This window comes from Mauremys mutica, chromosome 5 (genome assembly GCF_020497125.1).
Source record: "Mauremys mutica isolate MM-2020 ecotype Southern chromosome 5, ASM2049712v1, whole genome shotgun sequence".
Lineage (NCBI taxonomy): Eukaryota > Metazoa > Chordata > Testudines > Geoemydidae > Mauremys > Mauremys mutica.
Window position 1 is genome coordinate 127,969,002 of NC_059076.1, and position 12,078 is coordinate 127,981,079.

The 12,078-nt window shown below is 39.2% G+C and overlaps 1 protein-coding gene across 12 annotated transcripts in view; it reads left to right on the top strand.

The window, feature by feature from the left end:
* CTBP1 (C-terminal binding protein 1) overlaps nucleotides 1–12,078 on the top strand; it is a 281,889-nt gene that overhangs the window by 215,283 nt on the left and 54,528 nt on the right. The window lies entirely within an intron of this gene.

Consider the following 12,078-nt stretch of genomic DNA (forward strand, 5'->3'; position numbering starts at 1 on the left):
ATTTACTGATGTTAACCATCCCTACTTATTTGGTTTAAGAAAAGAACTTCGAGGCTACATTTTCTTCTCTAGCAAAGACTTACTGGGTCCTACGCAGAGACACTTCATTGAGGCTGTAGTATTTTACCATGATCATGACTGGTTGTTTGTACCAAATAGGCTTCTAGATTCTTGGCAAAATCAAAGGCTGTTCCCAAAAATATCTTATTTATGGCCATTAGCGAACTTGTGTTATGGGCTTTTTGTGATGATTACTGCAGTAATGTCTTTTCTGACTTGACTGTGGAACACTTCAGCGACTGCTTCTCAGGAAAAACAAATAGATTTCACCATCAGACAATCAGGGTACTGGAGAAAATAGGGAATAGTTCATTCCTTTTGCAGATGTAATGATGATCGCTATTTCCCAAAATCAAGTCAGACTATTTACATTACCTCCCCCAGTGGGTGGTACCCAGTTTACTTCCTGCTACTTAACTTTAAGTTGTCCGGAATGGCATTTTTGGTGTCACTTGTATCACTTTCTGCAGACACCAGTGATATTTGTTTATTCATATCTACAGATTGTTAAGATTAAGCTGGACAAAAAGCCATTCATGAATTTTGTTTTAATTGGCATTGTTTTAGAGAGAGGTCATATAAACTTCTAGGTACAAATTCAGCCTGGTGCAACTCTGTAGAGTTAGTGGAGTTAAACATACTTTCCATATGGTGAAATTTAGCCTCATTCTAATTATGAGAGAGTAACAGACACTGGCTGAAGAACTGCATAAGCTTCTTGGAATAAGAATTCACACTGGCCCACTCCATTTCAACTTTCAAGTGAATTATTTGAGTAACAGGTTCATAAAGGTCACTCATTGAATGATCAGAAAATGAATGCATTTGATGGATCATATAGAAATTCCACTCAGATTTACACATGTAATAACCAATCAGGTGGTCTGATTTAGGAGCATTATTGTACTATAAAATAAAATGCAAGTCCCACTTATTTCATTCTCTTCTCCCTTTTTGCTGATTAGTGTAAACTGAATTTCATGCTATTCAGCCCAGTTAGTTGACATATGATATGTCTATCTACAATTTTGGCAGATTGCAATAAAAGTGCTGTAAGTTTGCACTATGTATGATTATTACTCTTTATGTATATCCATTTTTTTGACTAGTTCCGTGGTATTACACTACAACCATGGGGTTCATTGCTGCCTAGCCATATCCCCCTCCCCTCATATTATTACACTCGTCAAGGTGCAGAAAAACAATAGAGAAAAAAATCCCCAATTTACATATTTAAATGTTCTATTTAAATACCTTGAAAGGAATATGGTCTATTTAGGACCCTGTAGCATCCAATAAAAATACGAGTTTGTTTCATACTAGATCTTTCTTCTGAGACCTTTCTGAGCCTTCCATTACGTTCTTTGAAATTGGCTTTGAAGAAACTCAGAAGAACTTGTCTCTCCCCCCCCCTTTTTTTTTCTTCTTGCTCACAGCATTTTACAAACTAGATTTTTCACTAGTGCTAATGGGACTATGAAAAGAAGTTAGGTCTTGCCACTTCCTGTGTGACTGACTGCATCCCACTGCTCCCAGTTCCTTCCTCCTCCCCTTTCCTCCCTGTGAACAAGTCACAGGTGGGCAGGCAGAAAAGAGTGAGAAGCAGTGAGAGACAGGCTCCACCCTTCCCCTCAAAATGCACTGGCCAGTGGAGCTAACTGGGTATGGGGGCAGATAAGATGCACCCTTTCTTGCTTGCTGTAAATTACTTCCCTCCTTCCACCCCGGAAGTATCTTGCTGGTGTTCCTGCATGGATGGCACTAGGCCTGAACCTCTGTTTAGCTCTAACTCTTAGAAATTAGAGATGGAAAAGCTCTATCGCGTTGTCTGATTTCTTCCTATCTCAGTGCAGAGTTGTAAACTCCCTGAGGTAGGAGCTATGTCTGTCTTTATGTTCTTTCTAGAACAACATATAGAGTCAGTATTCACCAAATAATACAGTATGTTTTCTAGGGCTTCCTTTATGTTTAAGTTTGCTGTAGTGGCGAAGCTTCCACTTCTTTGGGGGTAATATGTGAAGGAGCGAATTTGAAGTGCTGTAGGAATCTTGACGTCATCGTTGCGTAGTGTACCTCTTGCATAGATGTCACTGTATTCTGCATGGCTTTGGACACACGTTTACAAAAGTAGATGCCATGAATGTGTCCTCAAATTCTAAAACCAGTAGTCTGTGCTGTATGTTTTATTTATTTAAAAATATGTATTTAAATATATTCCAGTTGACTTAATGCTTGTGAAAGGGAGGGAATGATACACTATCTTACATAGTTCAAGCAAGATCTGTACAAGTTTTACCCACAAAATTATCCCAATGCACTTCAAGTCTGATGAGATACACTTTATATTTCTGGAATTCTTTTGAGTCGCAGCTGCCAGTCATGTCAAGTCTGCTGTAGTTTTATGATGCAGATGCCTACCAAAGATTAGGATAAAATCACCAAAATAATATTGCATGTTACTTACTTGAACCAAAGTACCTAGATCTGAAAGACAGGGTCTGATCCTGCATTCATTGATATCCATAAGAACGCTCCCATGGACTCAGTGACTACAGGATCGAGACTGATCGTACTAAGCCACCAACCACATTGTCCTCCAGGTAACTTTTGACACAAAAGTTGCTCTTTTTATTCTTTAGTTCCAGTTTTAATCTTTTTTAATTTAAGTAAGTTAAATATAGGCATGTGATAAAAGATAGGGACATTATATAGCATTGCTTATAACAGAACTCTGGAGGCTGCCTAGAGAACAGATGTGTAAAAACATAAATATAAGAAGCAATATTAAAGTTCTCAGAAGAGAGATTATACTATTAAGGGGGGAAATTTGTGAAGTCTACTGGCTTCTATAGGTTTTGGATATTGCATATATTTTAGATTGTATTAGGGCCAGGACTGTCGTTTTCTCTGTTTGTAAAGTACCTCGTAGAATGGAGCCCTGTCCTGGTTGACCTGTAGGCACAAGTGCTGCATACGTTTAATGAGGTTATAATTTGCATAAAATATATCATTTTTTATTATGATGAGCTCCCAGGACTTGAAAGTGCTGGAATGGAATATTAGTGGAAGCCTTCCAGTCCAAAGTGATTGCTACTCTAGCAATGGGAAATAGCTCAGTGGAGAGAGGCCAAAAAGGAGCAGTATTCACAATACATTATATCCGTTAATGCAACCAAAAATGCTAATCTTGGGTATGATTGACTGGTGCTTCAAAGATGTAAGAACAGTGAAGTGAAATATGCTTCCAGAAGTATTTAGCAACTGGACAATACTGCCACATTCTCAAGGTTTTCCACTGTAAATTCTGTGTGTTCCATCTCAGTTTCTTTACTACAGTCCTTGTTAAATGAGCATCTTCTCCCCTGAGTTACTCCACAGATGTAAAAATTTCTCCGAGAAGGGTGTTCCATAGATATTTTCAAGATTCTTTAGTTTTCACTCTACAGGATAAACGATGGGTAATAGCTCTTCATCCGTATCTAAGTTGTTTGGGACATTAAAGAATTTAGAGGTTAATCTATCTGGTCAAAGTCCATGGGGAAAACGCTACAGGAGCTAAAACTGGCTCAGAGTTTACCCTGGGGCGAGGGGGGGATATTTGTTGTCTCAAACGAAAGGTAAGTACCTAACAATAAGCGTAAAACCATTGGATGCAGCTAATGCTAGAAAGCTGCCGTATTAACTTGCTTTAGAGCTTTTCCCCCTCTTTCTTTGTAAAATGCCACCATGAAAACACTTGAGCTGATTCAGTTACTTTTCAGTTGTTCTCTCAGAGTTAGTCATAGGCTGAACTTACAAAGTGATATGGAAAATTAAATTAGTGATGAAGGTCTGCTGCTCTTCCTCCTGGACCTCACCAGCAGGGTTATCCTCACCATCTTCTTGTTTGTTTTGGAAGATGGTAATAATACTTTCTGATCTGGGGGAATTTTCTGATAATTATTCACTTGTATTGGCCAACCAAGCGGCCTATTTTTTCTCCCTTCCCTTTTTCCTGAAATTTCAAGGGGAGGGAAGCTGCTACATTTGTTGTCCAAAATCTTCCTTGATGCTGTGGCTCTTTAGAATACTAAAAAAATATGTATCAAATAGTCTGATTTGATTTTATTTCCATTAAATTGGTGGGGTTTTGGTCACCTTTGGAAGATAACCAAAAGATTCCAAACTTTTTTGAGTATATGCGCCAGCAGTTTGATTTTTGGAAATGCAATGGCCAATTTTTTTTTTTGTATGCAACTTTTGGAGTACTTAATTGTTGTTTTTCCTGCTACCCACATTTTGTTCTTGGCTTTAAAGAAGCATGTCATGTAGGCATACAGCAGAAAAGAAATTACAATTTCTTTCTTTGGAAAATGCTTTTTTTGCAACTACTGGGAAGAAATTAGTAACATCCATCTAGCATCCTACCTAGTTACTACCTAATCAATTCTTTATTTTGAGGGAGGTTATTAAGGTCAGTTTTTGTTTGTCCTCTGTTTTTCATGACCTTTCTAATTCTGCAAAAGTTTTATGCTGTCACTGAGGAGGAAGAAGTTTCAATTAGAGAGGGGGAGATGACATTTATATGACGCACATGTATGCTGTGGGCAGATTTCCTAAGTGTTTGCCTGCAGATTGGTAGACACAGAGGCTATAATAAGTTTATATTTTTTAAGATAAATGATTGGAAAATGTCAGAATGATACCGGTGACTGACAGTTTAGCTTCCATTTGTTAGGGATTGTAATCTTGGATTTGTTTTTCAGAACTGTTTCTGAATCAAATTAGATAGTTTTCATGTTCCAGCAGGGTAAAAATACAACCAGTTTCTGGCTCAAAAACAAGAATATACAATATTATAGCCGTAATTTTAATTTATCAGGCAATTCAGGATATGAAAGAGAAAAGGCTTATTGTTCACATTGTCCAGATATGGATCTCTTGTTGTAATTGATTTGAGTAGAATGGGGCTTGTCTACCTGGTGGGGTAATGCGCGTTAATTGGTCTATGTAAACCCTGCAGGTGCACTTTAATGTAGTGCTGTGTGAAATAGTGCTATGTTAAAGCACACTAGGGAACCTTTAGCGCGCACCTGCAGGTTCTGCACAGACCAAGGGATGTGCAACATGCTGATGGTTTTTAGAAATCACGCCCCAGTAGAGCGCATTATCCCACTGTGTAGACAAGCCCTCGGTAACACGTTTTATATGATTTTCCCCGACAGTTGGGTTTTTAAACACCAAGAAATGTCCTTTGCACTTCACAGAAATAAGTAAATACATGATCTGTGGCCTAAAAAGCTTATACTGCAAGGCCCCTATCCTGCAAACAGAGTAATTTTATTCATGTGACTAGTCCCATTAGGGAAGTTTCTAAGTTTTAACCATTTTTAACCATGTGAGAACATCGAGAACTACAAGAAACATCAAAAAGCCAGTGGGAAAAAAAATCCAAAAATAGGTAATTTTTGAATACTTCCAACTTTTAACCAATTCAGTGGAAACACTTAAAACATTCACAAAAATCACATCTAGAACCCTTTAGAAAATGGTATTGTGTAAGAAGGAAATATTTGGCTTTTTTCATCAACTCATGGGAATAAGTCCCCACTGGACTTTCCAACACAACTTTAACTGTGGTGCTGGGACCAGCCCCTTCATAACTGAAACTCTAAACTGCATGTGAAGAAAAACTCACTAGAACATTTATCTCACATCATGGTAGGATTTATTATATTGTGATTAAATGTAACTTGGTAATCTGAACCAAGCTGTTGCCGTAAACAGGCTGTTTTATTTGGCTGTTGCACTGTTGTTGCTGGCCCAGTCTCAGTGAACTAGTCATTTTTATACATCCTGTTTGCTTACCTTCAGAATGAACATCTTCTAAAAAATTCTGTGTACTGAAGATTTGGCTCAGCTAGCATGAGTCAGCCTACGGAATATATTGGATGGAAGATGTCTTTGATTCCTTTATCCTTCAGATTCTTAGATTTTTTTCTTTCTTTTTTTTAAGCCTGAGCTATCCTCTGATTTGTAATAATAATCAACTATTTTCCTAATATTAACAGAGAAGAGCAAAGAGGTCACTGTCTTCGGGGGGTGGGGGGTGGAGGGAGGAATTAAAGGAGCTTTAAAGATTAGAGCCCCTTGTCCTGGATCAGTGTTGATGGGGTTGCTTTGGCATGCAGAAGAGCATAATGCAGTGTAATTTGAGAGAGTTTATTGTCCTCATTTACAGAAGTCTTAATAGTGTATTGAGTGGAGGTTTCTAGTGACACTGATCTTTTTAAATGCCTGGGGATTTTTCAAAGTTTTAGTTGCAAATCTTTGGGGAGAGATTTTTATTTCTCTTCCCTTCCCCCATCCCCAAACAAGACTCATTATTTTTTCACTGGAAAGATTGCTGCCACAAATAGCTGTGTGAATTTAGCTGAAGCGGAGATGAATCACAACAAAAGCTTTCCTAAAAACAAAATCTTAAGAAGTGACATTTTAAAGACATTGATGAGAGTTAAGTGTTCAAAATGTAAAAGAGTTCAGTATTTTTCAGTGTATTCAGCTAATCAGTGTATTCAGCTAATCTAAAAAACCCTTCAACGTGGTAAAACTGATTTTGGTTTCGTAAAGCCCCATATTTGTTTTTTCTCAACATTTTTGATAAGAAAAACAAGGAGTGCCTCTTAACGTTCTAGGTCAAAGTACAGGTGTGCTGCTGTAGAAATTGCTTTTCGTGTTTGGGATGAGGGGTGGAGTAGCCTTTGATGTTTGGCCCCACCTTGATTACTCTGCCTGATACAGCATCCCTGTCCAATACCTAATATACACAGAGAGAAGCACAAAGGAGAATAATCATCATTACAGACGGGATTGTGAAATGTTGTCATGCATCTTCAGTGGTGTCTTTAAAATATTGTATAATTAGTTCTCATGAAAGCTGCTGGGTTGACAGCTCTATAAACTGACATCTTCTATTCACAAAATACCTGCGGCACAGGCAGTGGTAATGAAACCTTCCCTGTGTTGCCCCCATAATATGCCTTACTTCTTTTCTGGAGGGAATAGCCTTTAGAGGGAGGGAAAGGTTTATTATTTTCCATTCATTTGCACAGTTGCTCAAGTTTGTATGGTGTTTTACTGACAAATCAAAAGACAAAGGTCTCTGACTATGTTGCATCCTAAATTCACTTTACATGACCACCCAGTCTTCATCATTTGCCAGCAATGGGTGCTAATTGTGGTGATGATGTAGAGCAGGGGTTCTCAACTTTTTTCTTTCTAATTCCTCCCCCCCCACTCCACCTGCTATAAAAAACTCCCAAGGCCCACCTGTGTCACAACAACTAGTTTTCTGCATATAAAAGCCAGGCCTGGCATTAGGGGGTAGCAAGCAGTGCAATTACCTGGGGCATCATACCACAGGGGACCCCCAGGAAGCCAAGTTTCTCAGGCCTCAATGTCAGTCCCAGGTGGAAGGGCTCAGGGTCCTAGGCTTCAGCCCCATATGGTGGGACTTTAGCTTTCTGCCCTGGGCCCCAGTGAGTCTAACACGGGCCCTGCTTGGCGGACCCCCCGAAGCCTGCTTGCAGGCCCCCCAGGGGTTCCTGGACCCCTGGTTGAGAACCACTGTGGTAGAAGACTGTGCTGCTTGTTTGTTTTGTGATATGGGCAGTCGCCACTAAGAGCTAGACTGAGACCACCAACTCTTCTCACTTCATAGAGAAACTCGGCCATGCTGGGTCAGATTTGAACCACGTTCCTAGAGGTGAAAGGCTCTGCTTCTGAGACTCAGGATACATCCAATACTCCTTTGGTAAAGTGCCTTGATATATCTTGGCATAATATAGATTGCTGTTGGAATGACTAGGAGAGTTAATCATTTTGCTCTTAGTACAATTGTTGATGCAGATTGTTTTTCTTGTTCATGTCAGTGGGAGTTGCCTAACTTTTGAAAAAGAAAGTTACGCCCACTTCCCTTAGTGCCACCATCTGAAAGTGCACTTCCCACCAGGTCCTCTATAAAACATATTTTAAAATAAAGGGTTTTATTTATTTTTATATATATATAAAATATGCAATTTCTGAGCCTACTGCAGAGGTATTCATCTTACAGGAAAGTGCCAATAGCTTCATATAAGGGATACAATGCTTACATTTGGTGCTTCTCAGGAATGTCGCTGGGTCATGTTGCAGTATGTGACATGGTGTTCTTGTTGAATTCTTTATTTTGGGACACTTTAACTCATCAGTAATTAGAAAGTGACCATGACTCCAGAGAAAATAAAGACCAAATTTAAAGCCCTTTGACTGCTCATTTTTTCAGTGCTATGCATATGTTTCAGCCCTGTTTCCTGCTAGTTATAAACAAGATTGTGACTTAAGCCACAACCCTTGCAAGAGTGGGTGTTGCAGAGTCACCCTGCAGCTCATGTAGCAAGTAAGAAATTTGGCAGACTTTAGCCAGAATTCCTCCTAGAACTGCCTGGGATTATACTCTGCCAGACCGGCTCCACCACCTTTAGGTAGGAAGCAATATGCATTTCCTCCTTCCAATTGAGCTTTCGTGGGTGAATACCCACTTCGTCGGATGCAAGTAGTGGAAATTTCCAGGGGCAGGTATATATATGCAAGCAAGAAGCAAGCTAGAGATAACGAGGTTAGTTCAATCAGGGAGGATGAGGCCCTGTTCTAGCAGTATAGGTGTGAAAACCAAGTGAGGAGAAACTGGTTCTGTAGTTGGCAAACCATTCACAGTCTTTGTTTAATCCTGAGCTGATGCCACAGGATTCTTTGCTGCTTTTACAGATCCAGACTAACACGGCTACCCCTCTGATACTCCTTCCAATTGTGTCCAGCCAGCCTCTTCTGGTCAGTCAGAGACATGATCCTGCCCTCGCTGCACTCCAAGTTTTGAGATGGCTAGTAGTTGCACTGTTCTAGCCATGCTTAAGGAAAGCACTGCAATGGCCCCTGTATAGAGATGCAAGTGAAGGGTTCCTGGCATTCTTCTGCCTCTCCCATTCTATATACAGCAGTGCATGTCCAGCTCCAGTGTGGCCCTAAAATTAAAAACTGCGCGAAGTAGGCAAACAATCTGACTTCCGCAAAGACCCACTTCTTCCACCAGACCCAGAATCTTAAAAAATGAAAAAACAAATAGGCTGATGTAGGAAGGTCAAATAATCAAAAGCAATCCCTTTCTCTGGGCCTTCCAATGCATCTTGCCTTTTAGTAGCAAATCCTCAGCTGATGTAAATTAAATTATCATAGCTCCATTGAAGTCCGCTCCTCTGTCTTTTGGATTGTAAATTCTCCAGGGCAGGCTCTTCTGTCTTGATATTTGGGACTTGCGCAGAATTGAGCACACTCAGCAATTAACAAACAGCAAATAATAATAATTATTAAAATGAACAGGCAACTTGTTTTTCTATCTTCCTCTAGATCCTAATAGTTTATTAATTCAAAGCATGAAGGGAGAAAGGAGGTGGGACCCATGTAATGTACATAGGAAGCTTAGTTGGGACTCTGGAACAGAAAGTGCTTTCATAAGTCTCTAGCTTTTCCATCAGGGTGATTGGAAAGCTTTGGGGGTTTAAGGAAGTAAAAGCTCCAGTTGTAGAATAGATATGTTGCTAGTTCTAGGGGAAGTTCCGTTGCCTCCGTTATACAGAAGCTCATACTAAGTAATCACAATGGTCCCTTCTGGCCTTACAGTCTATGAATCTATAGTTAGTGAGATAATAGCCACAAATATAGAAAGTTTCAGTTTCACAAATTGAAAATACCTTATTCTTGCAAATACCTCTTTATTGTTATTTTGAGAGGTTGGATATTTGCAAATGTCAAACATTTCTAATGTCCTTCTCTTCCCTCCTTTTCTTTTCACGTCAGTGATAAAACCTAACATAGCCTTTATTGTTAGTTGGTATTGAAACCTGCATGTCTGTGAAAAGATCCGGCCTTGAAATATGAGGCCTGCTTTTAAGTTCCTGTCATCTCAAAATGGCAGCTCCAAAACGTTGGCACTTAGCATACACTATAGTTAGTTGATTTACTGTGCTTTTATTAGTATTTTTGATACGGCCTCTTTCATGTAATTGTTTCTGAGCATGTTGGGTTATTTCACCATGATATACAATTAAAACATTCTCTACGGTCACACATTGTGTTATTGCCATTCATTAATTTGACATTACAAAGGTGTGATTCATATTGTTTCAAGGTTTGTTTTGAAAAGCTCTAGTTAACATTGGGCATATCATCATAGCGTACACAGCACAGAGACATTAACATGTGTGATTTTTGTGACAGATGTGAAGGTGTTGCCAGCCAGATTTCATGTGGCTGTTTGAAGTAAATGTTTAATGAATAGACTGTTTTGTCAGGCCATTATTTAGTTCCTATTTACATAAGCATTATTTCTGCTTATGGGTTGCAAAATATGTTGAACAGTTGAGGGAATTAATTTTTTGTTATACCCTGTGATAAGTTTGCCTGAAGTTTTTGTGTCCATAGTGACCCAGCCACTGTTGTCTGGTAACTGTGTGGAAATATTGTCTGTTTAAGAAGGACCACTGAGTCGTCTTGTTTGGATTTGTCCAACAGGAAAAATGCATCATGTAGTTACATAGTGTCCTGTCATTAGATCCTTTGCATCTTCCTGATATAACACTGCCTGGCTGAGTGATGGTGGGACTTCCTCACACAGGGCAAAATCCAGCTGTGGTGTATGTGAATCCCAATCCCATGGAAATCACTGGGCCAAATATTGCAATGATATACATTTTGGCGGCATTGGCTATATATCGGGTGTAAGTGGTAAAGTAACGTAACTTGCACCGGTGTGGAAAGTGAATGTAACATACATGCCAATGAGAAGGAATGTGGTGTGTATCAGGCAAAACAATTAACGAGAGGATGTAGGACAAGTATGTGTGACTGCTTTGCACATCATCAGGTGAGCACTGATCCAGAAACCACACCTTTTGGGTCTGTTATGTTTTTTACAAAATTACTTGATTTTTACCCAAATTTGGTAAACAGGAAGCAGAGTGCGTTCATACCCATAGATCACTGTTACTCCTGACCGAGGCACTGCTCAGGATGTGTTTTACATTAAGCATCTGAGTAGCCCCACTGACTTCAGGGGGACTTCCTCACATGGTAAAAGTGAAGCAAGTGCTTAAGTACTTTGCTGCATCTGCATTTCTAGGGGTGGACCCAAACCCCATTGAAGTGAATGGAATTATTTTGGTCAATTTCAATAAGATTTGTATCTGGCCCTTATGTCCCTATATACTAGTTACAACTCTGAACTTCCAGTGAAATGAAATGATGAGTTCGTCTGCCAGCTAGTGGAAATTTGTGGGGCTGACTACTGCCTCCTCTTAGGTATTTCTATTTGCTACTTCCCTTGATAAACCTCCTTTCTAGCCCCATAGGGTGAAATCCTGTCCTCTCTGAAATCAATGGAAGTTTTGCCATTAACTTCAACTGGGCCAGGATTTCATGGTATGTAAATTACATGCACTTTACATATCCCTGAATATCAACATGGTGCATAGTAGTCTACTTTTCCTCTTTCTCTCTTACAGCCAGTTCTTTGACCAGTTTACAGGCAGTATGTAATTTTGTAAGTACTTTGCCATTTACCTCTTCTCTGAATTTGGTTTATCAGAATTCAACAGGATCATGTAAGAACATGTCCTACAAACACATAGTGATGTGGCCCCAAAATAAATTAAAAAATTTCTAATTTTCCTACAAGTTAGTCTTGCGAGACCACAAATGAGAATTGTAAAATTTGGGATTTTTCTACTAATTTTAAGACAAATGGCGTATTAGCGAACCTAATTTATGACAACTCTGTAGTCATATTACAAAATGTATTTTTGTTTGTTTTAGATTAATTAAGGAAAGGGATGAAGTTACCAAGGGTTTTGTTATCTTAATGCCAAAAAGGCGTCTTGATGTTTCCCAGAAAAATAAGAGACACATTCCCTACCCTTAAGAATTTACATTTTAGATGGAAAAAAGTGA